Source organism: Phalangium opilio, unplaced genomic scaffold, assembly GCF_054372755.1.
Source record: "Phalangium opilio isolate 3A_F unplaced genomic scaffold, DU_Popi_V2 ptg000810l_1, whole genome shotgun sequence".
NCBI lineage: Eukaryota > Metazoa > Arthropoda > Arachnida > Opiliones > Phalangiidae > Phalangium > Phalangium opilio.
Window position 1 is genome coordinate 318,996 of NW_028324253.1, and position 14,136 is coordinate 333,131.

General features: G+C 40.9%; 3 non-coding genes across 3 annotated transcripts; all 3 read left to right on the forward strand.

Annotated features, from left to right (window-relative positions):
- Nucleotides 1-10,135: 10,135 nt before the first annotated feature.
- Nucleotides 10,136-10,253, forward strand: TRNAS-CGA (transfer RNA serine (anticodon CGA)). The gene is made up of 2 exons: nt 10,136-10,173; nt 10,208-10,253. It is a non-coding gene; the product is annotated as a tRNA-Ser (tRNA).
- An 818-nt stretch (nt 10,254-11,071) lies between these two features.
- On the forward strand, nt 11,072-11,189 carry TRNAS-CGA (transfer RNA serine (anticodon CGA)). The gene is made up of 2 exons: nt 11,072-11,109; nt 11,144-11,189. It is a non-coding gene; the product is annotated as a tRNA-Ser (tRNA).
- Nucleotides 11,190-13,314: 2,125 nt separating this feature from the next.
- TRNAS-CGA (transfer RNA serine (anticodon CGA)) lies at nt 13,315-13,432 on the forward strand. The gene is made up of 2 exons: nt 13,315-13,352; nt 13,387-13,432. It is a non-coding gene; the product is annotated as a tRNA-Ser (tRNA).
- The last annotated feature ends 704 nt before the right edge of the window (nt 13,433-14,136 follow it).

Genomic DNA, 14,136 nt, shown 5'->3' on the forward strand with positions numbered 1-14,136 from the left:
TGAAAATACATTAGCCTACTGATTAGAGGTCTTCTCGGACGTAAGGTTTATAAGTTAAGAGTAGTTCAGTTTTAGGGCTCGCATGTCAGATTACGCCTTTTGAATTAGAAACCTGACATATTTTACCTCATCGATTGACGATGACGTCACGGAGAGGTATTATACTGGATGTGTGTGTGTCTGTCACCGCGTTCGCAGTTGGCAAATAGGAGCAAACGGTTACGTAGAAAGGAATTTTTGGCTTCTACTCCAACCGTTATGATTAAGAAGTACACGGCGTTTGTCTAGGGCAACGAGAAACGTCTAGCCTCCCAATACCAAGGCTTCCACCAAAGGTTAACGCTATTGCTGGTTTCCTGGACATTAGCAGTGAATCAATCGCCTTATATATCCTAAATTTGCAAACATTGTTGGAGGCATAGGCTTGAATTCAAACGTCAACAATAGCTATGTTAAAAATAGTTTTAGAAATAATGTTTCTTAAAACGATTTAACTTGAAATAAGGTAAATTAATGACGATTAAAATAATTAAAGTCAATTATATTTATTTTATTATTTAAGAAAAGCTTCTTTATTGCGTCTCGACTCGGAGAGGTTTATTTTGGTTTCCCAACTTTTAAATAAACTAAACGACGTGTAATGATTTTGATACTTACTAACACCAGAAGTGAGATGAGACTAGAAGTGAAGGGCTCTAGTATTGATAGTAGATCCTGGCACTAGTGAACAAATTTGAGGATTTTATGCCGCTTCCCACACGCTAAAACTAGAGAGAGAAAAATTGGTCGAGTTCCAAAAACAGTTCGTACCCCCTTCCCCTCAACCTAAAGCCGCGGAACACGAACGCGGGTGCTGGAATCTAGTTCGGCCGTCTACCGCCACGAGAGTCTCACGTTTTGGAGGGAAAATTCAGAAACCGCTACCAGAGGGCCAACCGTTCGTGTGTTATCAAGAATATTTACTTTCGCCGAGTGAAGAATTTGGTTAGCTCAGTGCTTCTGATGGAAGCGGCATAAAATCCTCAAATTTGTTCACTAGTGCCAGGATCGCTCCTGGCCCATTCGACCGAAATCCATTAGACCGATACTCATTCGACAGAATCCCATTCGACCGAAATGTAGCCAAATTTGGCGGTAAATTATTGCAGAAATTTGGTCTAAAAAGCCAATTAATGTTTTTATATTTTGTACGTAAATATATGAAAAATTAAAGGTCATATTACACTTATAACTTTTTGGGTTACCCCCATTTCACCCAATTTCCAGGTCTCCTATTCTAATTAACCCAACATTGCATACCCAAAAAGACTCAAATAGAGTAGAATTTGATAGTTTTATTTATTTATTTTTTCATTCCATAAGGGATACACTTACTTGAAGTGTATAACCGCTCCAAAGGCGAGGATACGTCCTCCTAACCAAACCAAACCTAACATAACAGTACTGTTTTGGAAAAGGCATATTATTTGAGAAGTCATGGAACCTAAACATCAATATTTTGGAAAAGGCGTAACATTGTTAAATGATTTATAGAATATTACTAACCTAACTTAACCAAACCTAACCTACCATAACAGTAATGTTTTGTAAAAGGGATATTATTGGAGAAGTCAATGAAACTAAACATCAATATTTTGGAAAAGGCGTAACATTGTTAAATGATTTCTAAAATATTACTAACCTAACCTAACATAACAGTAATATTTTGGAAACGGGGTATAATTTGAGAAGTCAATGAAGCTAAACAACAATATTTTGGAAAAGGCGTAACATTGTTAAATGATTTATAAAAGTTTACTAACCTATCCTAACATTACAGTAATGATTTGGAAAAGGGGTATTATTTGAGAATTCAATGAAGCTAAACATCAATATTTTGGAAAAGGCGTAACATTTTTAAATGATTGATAAAATATTACTAAACTATCCTAACATAACAGTAATGATTTGGAAAAGGCATATTATTTGAGAAGTCAAAGAAGCTAAACATCAATATTTTGGAAAAGGCGTAACATTGTTAAATGATTTATAAAATATTACTAACCTAACCTAGCATAACAGTAATGTTTTGGAAAAGGCATATTATTTAAGAAGTCAATGAAGCTAAACATCAATATTTTGGAAAAGGCGTAACATTGTTAAATGATTTATAAAATGTTACTAACCTAACTTAACCAAACCTAACATAACCAAACCTAACATAACCAAACCTAACCTAAAAAACCAAAATAAAATACCCCAGCTAAAACATCCAATATGTAACTCAACCTAACAATACTATATTTCTCGTTGTGAAATCCTTAATACTGCTGAATTTTAAATTCGCCTTCTAAATTCAGCACCTGCAAGGATATTAAATTCGATTATTATCGATTATTCAGAATTATACTTATCATTCGATTTTAGTAAACTCACCTTCCTGATGGAGATTCGAACGAAGATTTTCTGCGTGACGATCCGACGCTTTACCACTAGACCACGGTGGGACGCAGACCACTTCGAAATCAAATAAACTAATATACTAGCTTGGAACTTTCGGTTGAAGGGAATTCGTTCCAATAGGATTCGATTGAATGGGAAAATATTCCCATTTAATAGAAAACCGCCATTGGGCTAGATTTTAAAATACTGGCTAGAAATTTTCGGACGAGTGGGATTCGTTCCAATGGTACTCTGTTGAATGGGTAGACTCTCCAGGATCTACTATCAATGCTAGAGCCCTTCACTTCTAGTCTCATCTCACTTATGAACAAACGAATAATCTTCGATGGAATCTTTGTTCACAGAACAAAAAACAATACCGTTTCATGTTCAACAACACTAGTTTAAAGCGAAATTTTGATATCGAAATCGAACGACACTCTTTGAACGATTCTAGTCCATGACGTCATTTATTGTTTTAGTTCTAAATTGAACGAATAAGTTAGAACGATTCTAGTCCTTGACATCATTCATTGTTTTGATTCTATATTGAACGAACAATTTAGAACGATTCTAGTACTTGACGTCATTTATTGTTTTCATTCTAAATTGAACGAGTAATTAGCACGATTATAGTCTTTGACGCCATTTTCAGGTTTTGGTTCTAAACTGAACAAACTCATAGTCATTGAACAAACCATTCAGTGCACTGAACAAATTTTGAGTTTTGTTCAATCTAGAACGCGACTATCTATTTTGAACGGATTGTGAACGCCTTTTTCTAACAGTGTATACAGCCTTCAAGGCTTCGAATGGCGCACAAGCGAACTCATGGTATGTGGACTCAGGGACCACCAGTCACATGTTTAGCAATAGGAAGAATTTCAAATTCATAACGCCGAGATCAGAGAAGATTCATCTCGCCGACGATCCAATCATAATGGCGGAAAGGATTGGCGATGGCATGATTGACTGCCTCGCTCCAAACGGAGAAGTACATAGTAAAGTGGTGAAGAACATTCTTTATGTTCCAAAACTAGGAGGCAGCTTACTTTCTGTACACCGTTTGACGCAGAAAGGACACACTGTTATCTTCGATGGCGACGAATGCAAAATCATGGAAGGTCAAAACGTTGCAGCTTTCGCCAAGATGGATGGATTCCTTTTTAGGCCTTTCCGAGAAAATTTCCTAGCCTGGGGCTTCTTGTTTAAAAGGTCCTGCGCACGCGCACATCAACGAATAAACGTCACTGATACGACATCGGGCGACATCTGGCGCTGGATTATTGGGACATAGTTAGGCTAAGCGCTTTTTTAATGTTAACAAATAGATAATATTTACCCTATATTTTACGAAATTAAGTATGAATGTTAACTTTAACAAAAGCTGGAAACTCGTAAGTACAAAAATGCGTATATGACGTTAATTCTTAGACAGAAAGTGGCATTTATAAGTACTGCGCGAGTAAATTTGGTTTGATTGGCTGCTGCTAGAACTGAACTGACTCGAATGAACTGCTGTTGGACCTTTTACCCAGGATTTCTTTGGTTTTTTTTCGAAAAGGCCTATTTAATTGTCTTTTTTTAATTTTAAAATTACCTGTATTGCTTTTGAACTTCTTTTCAAAGACTACACTAACATCACAGTCGCCATCATCCTACACACAAAAAGATGAAGAAAAAGTTCATCATTCATTTAAAAAAAATCATATTTCACAGCATGCAATAAGAATGATGGTGGGGCAAAATTTTCCGCTAGATGTCACCTAGAAAAGTCTTTGAGCTTTGATTTAAAGTAAATGTCGGCTCTTGTGGCGCCCCTACCATTCTGGTTAACATTATACGCACCAATAAGAATTCGTCCTCGAGGGCGCAGCTAAAACTAGCTCCCACGACTATGGGAGCATCTAGTGGCATTTTTTAAAATTAAACCACAGCCGAGACTTGCTTTAAAAGTCCATTGCACATGCACGTAAAGTGTGGAAAAGATCAGAGTACCCACATTTTTCGGACATTTTATAAAAAAAAACTCGAGATCAATGACGAAATTAATTGTAGTCCATTTTCCAGACTCATGGCAATTTAATTAAAGAATTCTCTGGCATTCACTAAACAAATCGTTCATGTAGTTTCAAATTATCACAAAAATGAGAATTTGTAAGAAATCAATACAATAATGATAATGAAAAATTAGTTTTTGTAAGATATCATAAATGTTGCAAGATTAATCCTGCAACAAACAGGAAATTAATGTCCTTCAACGCAAATGTTCGATGTGTCTACCTTCCTGATGTAGACATTCTTGAAGTCTACTGACCAATGATTCGCGGGCGTTGCGAAGCATTCCTGAGGTGATGTTGGCAATGGCGATTCTCATTCTGGCTTTAAGGTCGTCGAGTGAAACTGGTTCAGTTGCTTATACCTTTCCCTTGACATAGCCCCAGAGGAAGAAATCTAACGGAGTTAGGTTAGGAGACCTTGGAGGCCAGGGCGTTGGTCCACCCCTACCAATCCATCGGTTAAGGAACTCGTTATTCAGTCACTCTCTTACGGGTACGGCAAAGTGCGGTGGCATGTCACCCTGTTGGAACCACATACCCCTCACTACTGCCAATGGTAAATCAATAATGGCATCAGTAAATTCTTGACGCAAAAACTCCAAGTAACGTTGCCCGGTGATGTTCTCGTCAAAAGAGAATGGCCCAATGATTCTGTCGCTAGTGATGCCAACCCACACATTGGTTTTCCAACGCACCTGATGGTAATACTCCCGAAGCCAGTGAGGATTTTGCTGCGACCAATAGTGAAGGTTATGTCGGTTGACTGTTCCATCTCGATGGAATGTAGCTTCGTCAGAGAAACCTGGCATTTCTTCATCGAGGAACCGCATTACCATACAAAGGTCCTGACGCCTAAGATACTCATCCCCTGTTAACGCTTGGTGTAGGTGAATTCGGTAAATCGTTCATGTAGTTACAAATAATAATTAATACAATAATGTTAATGAAAAATTAGTTTTTATCATAATTGTTGAAAGATTAATCATGCAACAAACAGGAAATTAATGTCCTTCTAACGACAACAAAAAAACACCTACTGCCATGGAGGGCTTAACTATCGCGGCTCTTAACAGGGGCCAATGTGCATTAAGGGTTATTTTTTAAGTTTGTGACCTCTAGGCCGTTAAGACGAGGTTATCTCACGGTACTTGGCTCCGGAAGTGTGCCCCACCTACGAATTAAATTAGCTTGGTACTTTTTACTAATCGTGATATGATTTACGTTATGGGTGAATGCCGAGGAAATTCTCGCCAGGCAGTTATTTTGTACACCGAACGCTTTCCGAACCGAAGGCCACCTGCTCGAAGGACTTTTGGTAAGCTAGAAGCTAACCTACTAGCAGAAGGTAGCTTTACGGTTCAACAACGTCAACGTAGGGTTGACCTGATAGTTGGAAACGAAGCCCGAGACATGGACATTGTGGCAAGGTTCGAAGCCAACCCTCACACCAGCAGTAGAGCGGTAGGAGACGAGTGTGGCATTAGCTATCGTACACCTCTGTCGACTTTGCATCGGAACCGATTCCATCCTTACCGAATTCACCTACACCAAGCGTTAACAGGGGATGACTATCTTAGGCGTCAGGACTTTTGTATGGCAATGCGGTTCCTCGATGAAGAAATGCCAGGTTTCCTTAGCAAGGTTATGTTCTCTGACGAAGCTACATTCCATCGAGATGGAACAGTCAACCGACATAACCTTCACTATTGGTCGCAGCAAAATCCTCACTGGCTTCGGGAGCATTACCATTAGGTGCGTTGCAAAACCAATGTGTGGGTTGGCATCATTGGCGAAAGAATCATTGGGCCATTGTTTTTCGACGAGAACATCACCGGGCAACGTTACTTGGAGTTTTTGCGTCAAGAATTTACTGATGCCATTAATGATTTACCATTGGCAGTAGTAAGGGATATGTGGTTCCAACAGGATGGCGCGCCACCGCACTTCGCCGTACCCGTAAGAGAGTGGCTGAATAACGAGTTCCCTAACCGATGGATTGGTAGGGGTGGACCAACGCCCTGGCCTCCAAGGTCTCCTGACCTAACTCCGTTAGATTTCTTCCTCTGGGGCTATGTCAAGGGAAAGGTATACGCAACTGAACCAGATTCACCCGACGACCTTAAAGCCAGAAAAAGAATCGCCATTGGCAACATCACCCCAGGAATGCTTCGCCACATACGCGAATCAATGGCCAGTTGACTTGAAGAATGTCTACATCAGGAAGGTAGACACATCGAACATTTGCGCTGAAAGACATTATATTCCTGTTTGTTGCAGGATTATGATATCTTACAAAAACTAATTTTTCATTAACATTATTGTGTTGATTTCTTATAAATTCTCATTTTTGTGATAATTTGAAGCTACATGAACGATATGTTTAGTGGATGCCAGAGAATTCTTTAATTAAATTTGCCATTAGTCTGGGAAATGCACTACAATTAATTTCCTAATTGATCTCGAGTTTTTTTTGTTATAAAATGTCCGAAAAATGTGGGCACTCTGATCTTTTCCACACTGTATATCAAGTTTTATCAACAAGAGGCCGCAAGGCCTTTGACTGCAATAGCCCTATTTGACAAAATTTAAAAGAATGTACAATCCGTTACGTAGGGGTGTGGCCTATATGAAGCTTATCTTCCATGAAATAGAGCTCTACTGGGCATGCGTGGATTTCGTAACATTATCAGTGCCTTGGAATGAGCTTCGGAATATCCCTTTGAATCCATGAGCCAAGTCATTCCACGTGACATTATCCAATCACTACTCCAAGAGAGAGTAACACTACTTCAAAATATAGCTCTTGATACGCCCTCTTTATAACGGATTGTACGCCCCTTTAACACATCTTTGCATTTATCTCATTGAAAAAATTTTAAGGGCGGTACCCAGAACTCACCTTAATCACGGCAGCTTTTCTTTCCCTATTAAATCTAATTGGCGAATCTTTCTTATCTGACTCAAACCGGCAGTGAGGTTTGTTATATTTACATCTTGCTTATTAGAATTAACGCCATGTGGACCTTTGATTGTTTCGTAACATTCAACTTCAATGTTGATTATCTTAAAACTGGCTAGCATGATCTTGATTAAATTTAAGTATGTTGTTAAGCGTATAAATCTCAACCAGAAACTGTTAAGGTTGTACCAGGAATCGCCCTGGAAGTTAGTCATCTAGGCAATCAAACCTTAGAAAGCTGAAAAATGACATTTGATTGTTTCATAACATTCAATGTCAACTTGAAAGTTGAAAATCTTTCGTAATATTGGCTTGCATCATTATATCAAAGGAGGGTGCAAAAGTCGCTCAAGTCAGTGTTTTATTTTTGGCTTATTTTTCGCATACTTTAAGAATTTGAGCCATGTCTTACTCTTCTGCTCTAGGAGACGGTGCCATACAGGATATTGTAGACCCACGTATTTTCTAATGGGGCAAGTAGAAATGGTTCAACATGCTAACTTTTAAGTACTTATAATTTGTGGGCCTCCATCGTTACCGTTCTTAAATATAAGAAAATGTTCCTCAACATCACGCCTGATTTGCGCTTAAACGTTAATGAGACAATTAATCAAACCTTAAATAGTCTACGTGAGATAGGTCGAAAGTATTGTTTATGTGAAAGTTTTTCCCGCGTTTTATGAATGCAATGAAAATTGTGTATTCAATAAGTTGGTTTAGAGGATTTTCGATGTAAAGGTACTTGCCTTGAATTTTAAGCCTGTAGTAAAAATATTTTAATATGACACTTAAATATCATTTTAAAAATAATACGCGTTTTCCATTTTTTCTCTCAAATATTCACAATTGGGTTGAGCCCTACAAGGGGAATAAAATGGACAGAAAAACGCTAATAGCTGATAAAGTATAAACCGTATCAAAAGAAGTTTCATAAATTGACCTAATGTATACCTCTCTAAAGATCACAGTCAATCTACAGATCTTTTCGACACTAATGTATAGCTCTCTGAAGATCACGATCTATCTACAGATCTTTTCGACACTAATATCAACATCAAAATCAAGTTGCCTATGTTACTTTCCGCTTCGCAATATTTCTCATTTAAAAATATAAAAATTAAACTCATAAATCTCAATTTTTTCAGATATGCAAGTATTTGAACCTTCTTAAAGACCATGCCAGTCGAAAGTAAAACCAGGGAGGAGAGACTTCAGTCTCAAGTCTCTCCTCCCTGGTAAAACGTAGTGTCAAGCTATTATCCCTTAAAAAATTCTTGAAGAAGCTTTTTTCTAGAGCTAATATTGGAAGCAAAATACAGGGGGAAATAAGGTTGAAAAATATTTTTCGCAAATGAAATTTTGGTGAAAAAAACTAAGATAAGAATTTCTTCAAATAATTGATGTTTTATAATCATGTGTTCAAAAGTGAAAATTGAATATCTGTTACTTCAGGCATTTAATTTTCTACACTTATCTCTTAATTTTTCCCGTCTTTGTCTACAAAGGCAGTTTTTATTAATAACTGGATTAGATGTCGTTTTAAAACGTCCAAATTGCACAAAACCACGTCGGGATGGCCGAGCGGTCTAAGGCGCCAGACTCAAGAGGCTTAGCTTCCTTCGTTCACGATGTGAATCTGTATATTCTGGTCCTCGTTTGAGGGCGTGGGTTCGAATATCACTTCTGACACGAAATGTTTCATGAAAAAAACTGAAAGAGGTGTAATTTTGAAGCGTCCAAATTTCACACCACCACGTCAGGATGGCCGAGCGGTCTAAGGTGCCAGACTCAAGGGGCTTAGCTTCCTTCGTTCACGATGTGAATCTGTGTATTCTGCTCCTCGTTTGAGGGCGTGGGCTTGAATCCCACTTCTGACACGATATGTTTTATGAAAATAACTGGATTAGATGTCGTTTTAAAACGTCCAAATTTCACACCACCACGTCAGGATGGCCGAGCGGTCTAAGGCGCCAGACTCAAGGGGCTTAGCTTCCTTCGTTCACGATGTGAGTCTGTGCATTCTGTTCCTCGTTTGAGGGCGTGGGTTCGAATATCACTTCTGACACGAAATGTTTTATGAAAAAAACTGAAAGAGGTGTAATTTTAAAGCGTCCAAATTTCACACCACCACGTCAGGCTGGCCGAGCGGTCTAAGGTGCCAGACTCAAGGGGCTTAGCTTCCTTCGTTCACGATGTGAATCTGTGTATTCTGCTCCTCGTTTGAGGGCGTGGGCTTGAATCCCACTTCTGACACGATATGTTTTATGAAAATAACTGGATTAGATGTCGTTTTAAAACGTCCAAATTTCACAAAACCACGTCAGGATGGCCGAGCGGTCTAAGGCGCCAGACTCAAGGGGCTTAGCTTCCTTCGTTCACGATGTGAATCTGTATATTCTGGTCCTCGTTTGAGGGCGTGGGTTCCAATATCACTTCTGACACGAAATGTTTTATGAAAATAACTGAAAGAGGTGTAATTTTAAAGCGTCCAAATTTCACACCACCACGTCAGGATGGCCGAGCGGTCTAAGGCGCCAGACTCAAGGGGCTTAGCTTCCTTCGTTCACGATATAAATCTGTGTATTCTGCTCCTCGTTTGAGGGCGTGGGCTTGAATCCCATTTCTGACACGATATGTTTTATGAAAATAACTGGATTATATGTCGTTTTAAAACGTCCAAATTGCACAAAACCACGTCAGGATGGCCGAGCGGTCTAAGGCGCCAGACTCGAAGGAGCTTCCTTCGTTCACGATGTGAGTCTTTGTATTCTGCTCCTCGTTTGAGGGCGTGGGTTCGTTTCCCACTTCTGACACGATATGTTTTATGAAAATAACTGGATTAGATGTCGTTTTAAAACGTCCAAATTGCACAAAACCACGTCGGGATGGCCGAGCGGTCTAAGGCGCCAGACTCAAGGGGCTTAGCTTCCTTCGTTCACGATGTGAATCTGTATATTCTGGTCCTTGTTTGAGGGCGTGGGTTCGAATATCACTTCTGATACGAAATGTTTCATGAAAAAAACTGAAAGAGGTGTAATTGTAAAGCGTCCAAATTTCACACCACCACGTCAGGTTGGCCGAGCGGTCTAAGGTGCCAGACTCAAGGGGCTTAGCTTCCTTCGTTCACGATGTGAATCTGTGTATTCTGCTCCTCGTTTGAGGGCGTGGGCTTGAATCCCACTTCTGACACGATATGTTTTATGAAAATAACTGGATTAGATGTCGTTTTAAAACGTCCAAATTTCACACCAACACGTCAGGATGGCCGAGCGGTCTAGGGCGCCAGACTCAAGGGGCTTAGCTTCCTTCGTTCACGATGTGAGTCTGTGCATTCTGTTCCTCGTTTGAGGGCGTGGGTTCGAATATCACTTCTGACACGAAATGTTTTATGAAAATAACTGAAAGAGGTGTAATTTTAAAACGTCCAAATTCCATAAAACCGCGTCAGGATGGCCGAGCGGTCTAAGGTGCCAGACTCAAGGGGCTTAGCTTCCTTCGTTCACGATGTGAATCTGTGTATTCTGCTCCTCGTTTGAGGGCGTGGGCTTGAATCCCACTTCTGACACGATATGTTTTATGAAAATAACTGGATTAGATGTCGTTTTAAAACGTCCAAATTGCACAAAACCACGTCAGGATGGCCGAGCGGTCTAAGGCGCCAGACTCGAAGGAGCTTCCTTCGTTCACGATGTGAATCTGTGTATTCTGCTCCTCGTTTGAGGGCGTGGGTTCGTTTCCCACTTCTGACACGATATGTTTTATGAAAATAACTGGATTAGATGTCGTTTTAAAACGTCCAAATTGCACCAAACCACGTCGGGATGGCCGAGCGGTCTAAGGCGCTAGACTCAAGGGGCTTAGCTTCCTTCGTTCACGATGTGAATCTGTATATTCTGGTCCTCGTTTGAGGGCGTGGGTTCGAATATCACTTCTGACACGAAATGTTTCATGAAAAAAACTGAAAGAGGTGTAATTGTAAAGCGTCCAAATTTCACACCACCACGTCAGGATGGCCGAGCGGTCTAAGGCGCCAGACTCAAGGGGCTTAGCTTCCTTCGTTCACGATGTGAGTCTGTGCATTCTGTTCCTCGTTTGAGGGCGTGGGTTCGAATATCACTTCTGACACGAAATGTTTTATGAAAAAAACTGAAAGAGGTGTAATTTTAAAGCGTCCAAATTTCACACCACCACGTCAGGTTGGCCGAGCGGTCTAAGGTGCCAGACTCAAGGGGCTTAGCTTCCTTCGTTCACGATGTGAATCTGTGTATTCTGCTCCTCGTTTGAGGGCGTGGGCTTGAATTCCACTTCTGACACGATATGTTTTATGAAAATAACTGGATTAGATGTCGTTTTAAAACGTCCAAATTGCACAAAACCACGTCAGGATGGCCGAGCGGTCTAATTCGCCAGACTGGAAGGAGCTTCCTTCGTTCACGATGTGAATCTGTGTATTCTGCTCCTCGTTTGAGGGCGTGGGTTCGTTTCCCACTTCTGACACGATATGTTTTATGAAAATAACTGGATAAGATGTCGTTTTAAAACGTCCAAATTGCACCAAACCACGTCGGGATGGCCGAGCGGTCTAAGGCGCCAGACTCAAGGGGCTTAGCTTCCTTCGTTCACGATATGAATCTGTGTATTCTGGTCCTCGTTTGAGGGCGTGAGTTCGAATCGCACTTCTGACACGATATGTTTTAGGAAAATAACTGGATGAGATGTCATTTTAAAACGTCCAAATTCCACAAAACCGCGTCAGGATGGCCGAGCGGTCTAAGGCGCCAGAATCAAGGGGCTTAGCTTCCTTCGTTCACGATGTGAATCTGTGTATTCTGCTCCTCGTTTGAGGGCGTGGGCTTGAATCCCACTTCTGACACGATATGTTTTATGAAAATAACTGGATTAATGTCGTTTTAAAACGTCCAAATTGCACAAAACCACGTCAGGATGGCCGAGCGGTCTAAGGCGCCAGACTCGAAGGAGCTTCCTTCGTTCACGATGTGAATCTGTGTATTCTGCTCCTCGTTTGAGGGCGTGGGCTTGAATCCCACTTCTGACACGATATGTTTTATGAAAATAACTGGATTAGATGTCGTTTTAAAACGTCCAAATTTCACACCACCACGTCAGGATGGCCGAGCGGTCTAAGGCGCCAGACTCAAGGGGCTTAGCTTCCTTCGTTCACGATGTGAGTCTGTGCATTCTGTTCCTCGTTTGAGGGCGTGGGTTCGAATATCACTTCTGACACGAAATGTTTTATGAAAAAAACTGAAAGAGGTGTAATTTTAAAGCGTCCAAATTTCACACCACCACGTCAGGCTGGCCGAGCGGTCTAAGGTGCCAGACTCAAGGGGCTTAGCTTCCTTCGTTCACGATGTGAATCTGTGTATTCTGCTCCTCGTTTGAGGGCGTGGGCTTGAATCCCACTTCTGACACGATATGTTTTATGAAAATAACTGGATTAGATGTCGTTTTAAAACGTCCAAATTTCACAAAACCACGTCAGGATGGCCGAGCGGTCTAAGGCGCCAGACTCAAGGGGCTTAGCTCCCTTCGTTCACGATGTGAATCTGTATATTCTGGTCCTCGTTTGAGGGCGTGGGTTCCAATATCACTTCTGACACGAAATGTTTTATGAAAATAACTGAAAGAGGTGTAATTTTAAAGCGTCCAAATTTCACACCACCACGTCAGGATGGCCGAGCGGTCTAAGGCGCCAGACTCAAGGGGCTTAGCTTCCTTCGTTCACGATATAAATCTGTGTATTCTGCTCCTCGTTTGAGGGCGTGGGCTTGAATCCCATTTCTGACACGATATGTTTTATGAAAATAACTGGATTATATGTCGTTTTAAAACGTCCAAATTGCACAAAACCACGTCAGGATGGCCGAGCGGTCTAAGGCGCCAGACTCGAAGGAGCTTCCTTCGTTCACGATGTGAATCTTTGTATTCTGCTCCTCGTTTGAGGGCGTGGGTTCGTTTCCCACTTCTGACACGATATGTTTTATGAAAATAACTGGATTAGATGTCGTTTTAAAACGTCCAAATTGCACAAAACCACGTCGGGATGGCCGAGCGGTCTAAGGCGCCAGACTCAAGGGGCTTAGCTTCCTTCGTTCACGATGTGAATCTGTATATTCTGGTCCTTGTTTGAGGGCGTGGGTTCGAATATCACTTCTGATACGAAATGTTTCATGAAAAAAACTGAAAGAGGTGTAATTGTAAAGCGTCCAAATTTCACACCACCACGTCAGGTTGGCCGAGCGGTCTAAGGTGCCAGACTCAAGGGGCTTAGCTTCCTTCGTTCACGATGTGAATCTGTGTATTCTGCTCCTCGTTTGAGGGCGTGGGCTTGAATCCCACTTCTGACACGATATGTTTTATGAAAATAACTGGATTAGATGTCGTTTTAAAACGTCCAAATTTCACACCACCACGTCAGGATGGCCGAGCGGTCTAAGGCGCCAGACTCAAGGGGCTTAGCTTCCTTCGTTCACGATGTGAGTCTGTGCATTCTGTTCCTCGTTTGAGGGCGTGGGTTCGAATATCACTTCTGACACGAAATGTTTTATGAAAATAACTGAAAGAGGTGTAATTTTAAAGCGTCCAAATTTCACACCACCACGTCAGGATGGCCGAGCGGTCTAAGGCGCCAGACTCAAGGGGCTTAGCTTCCTTCGTTCACGATGTGAATCTGTA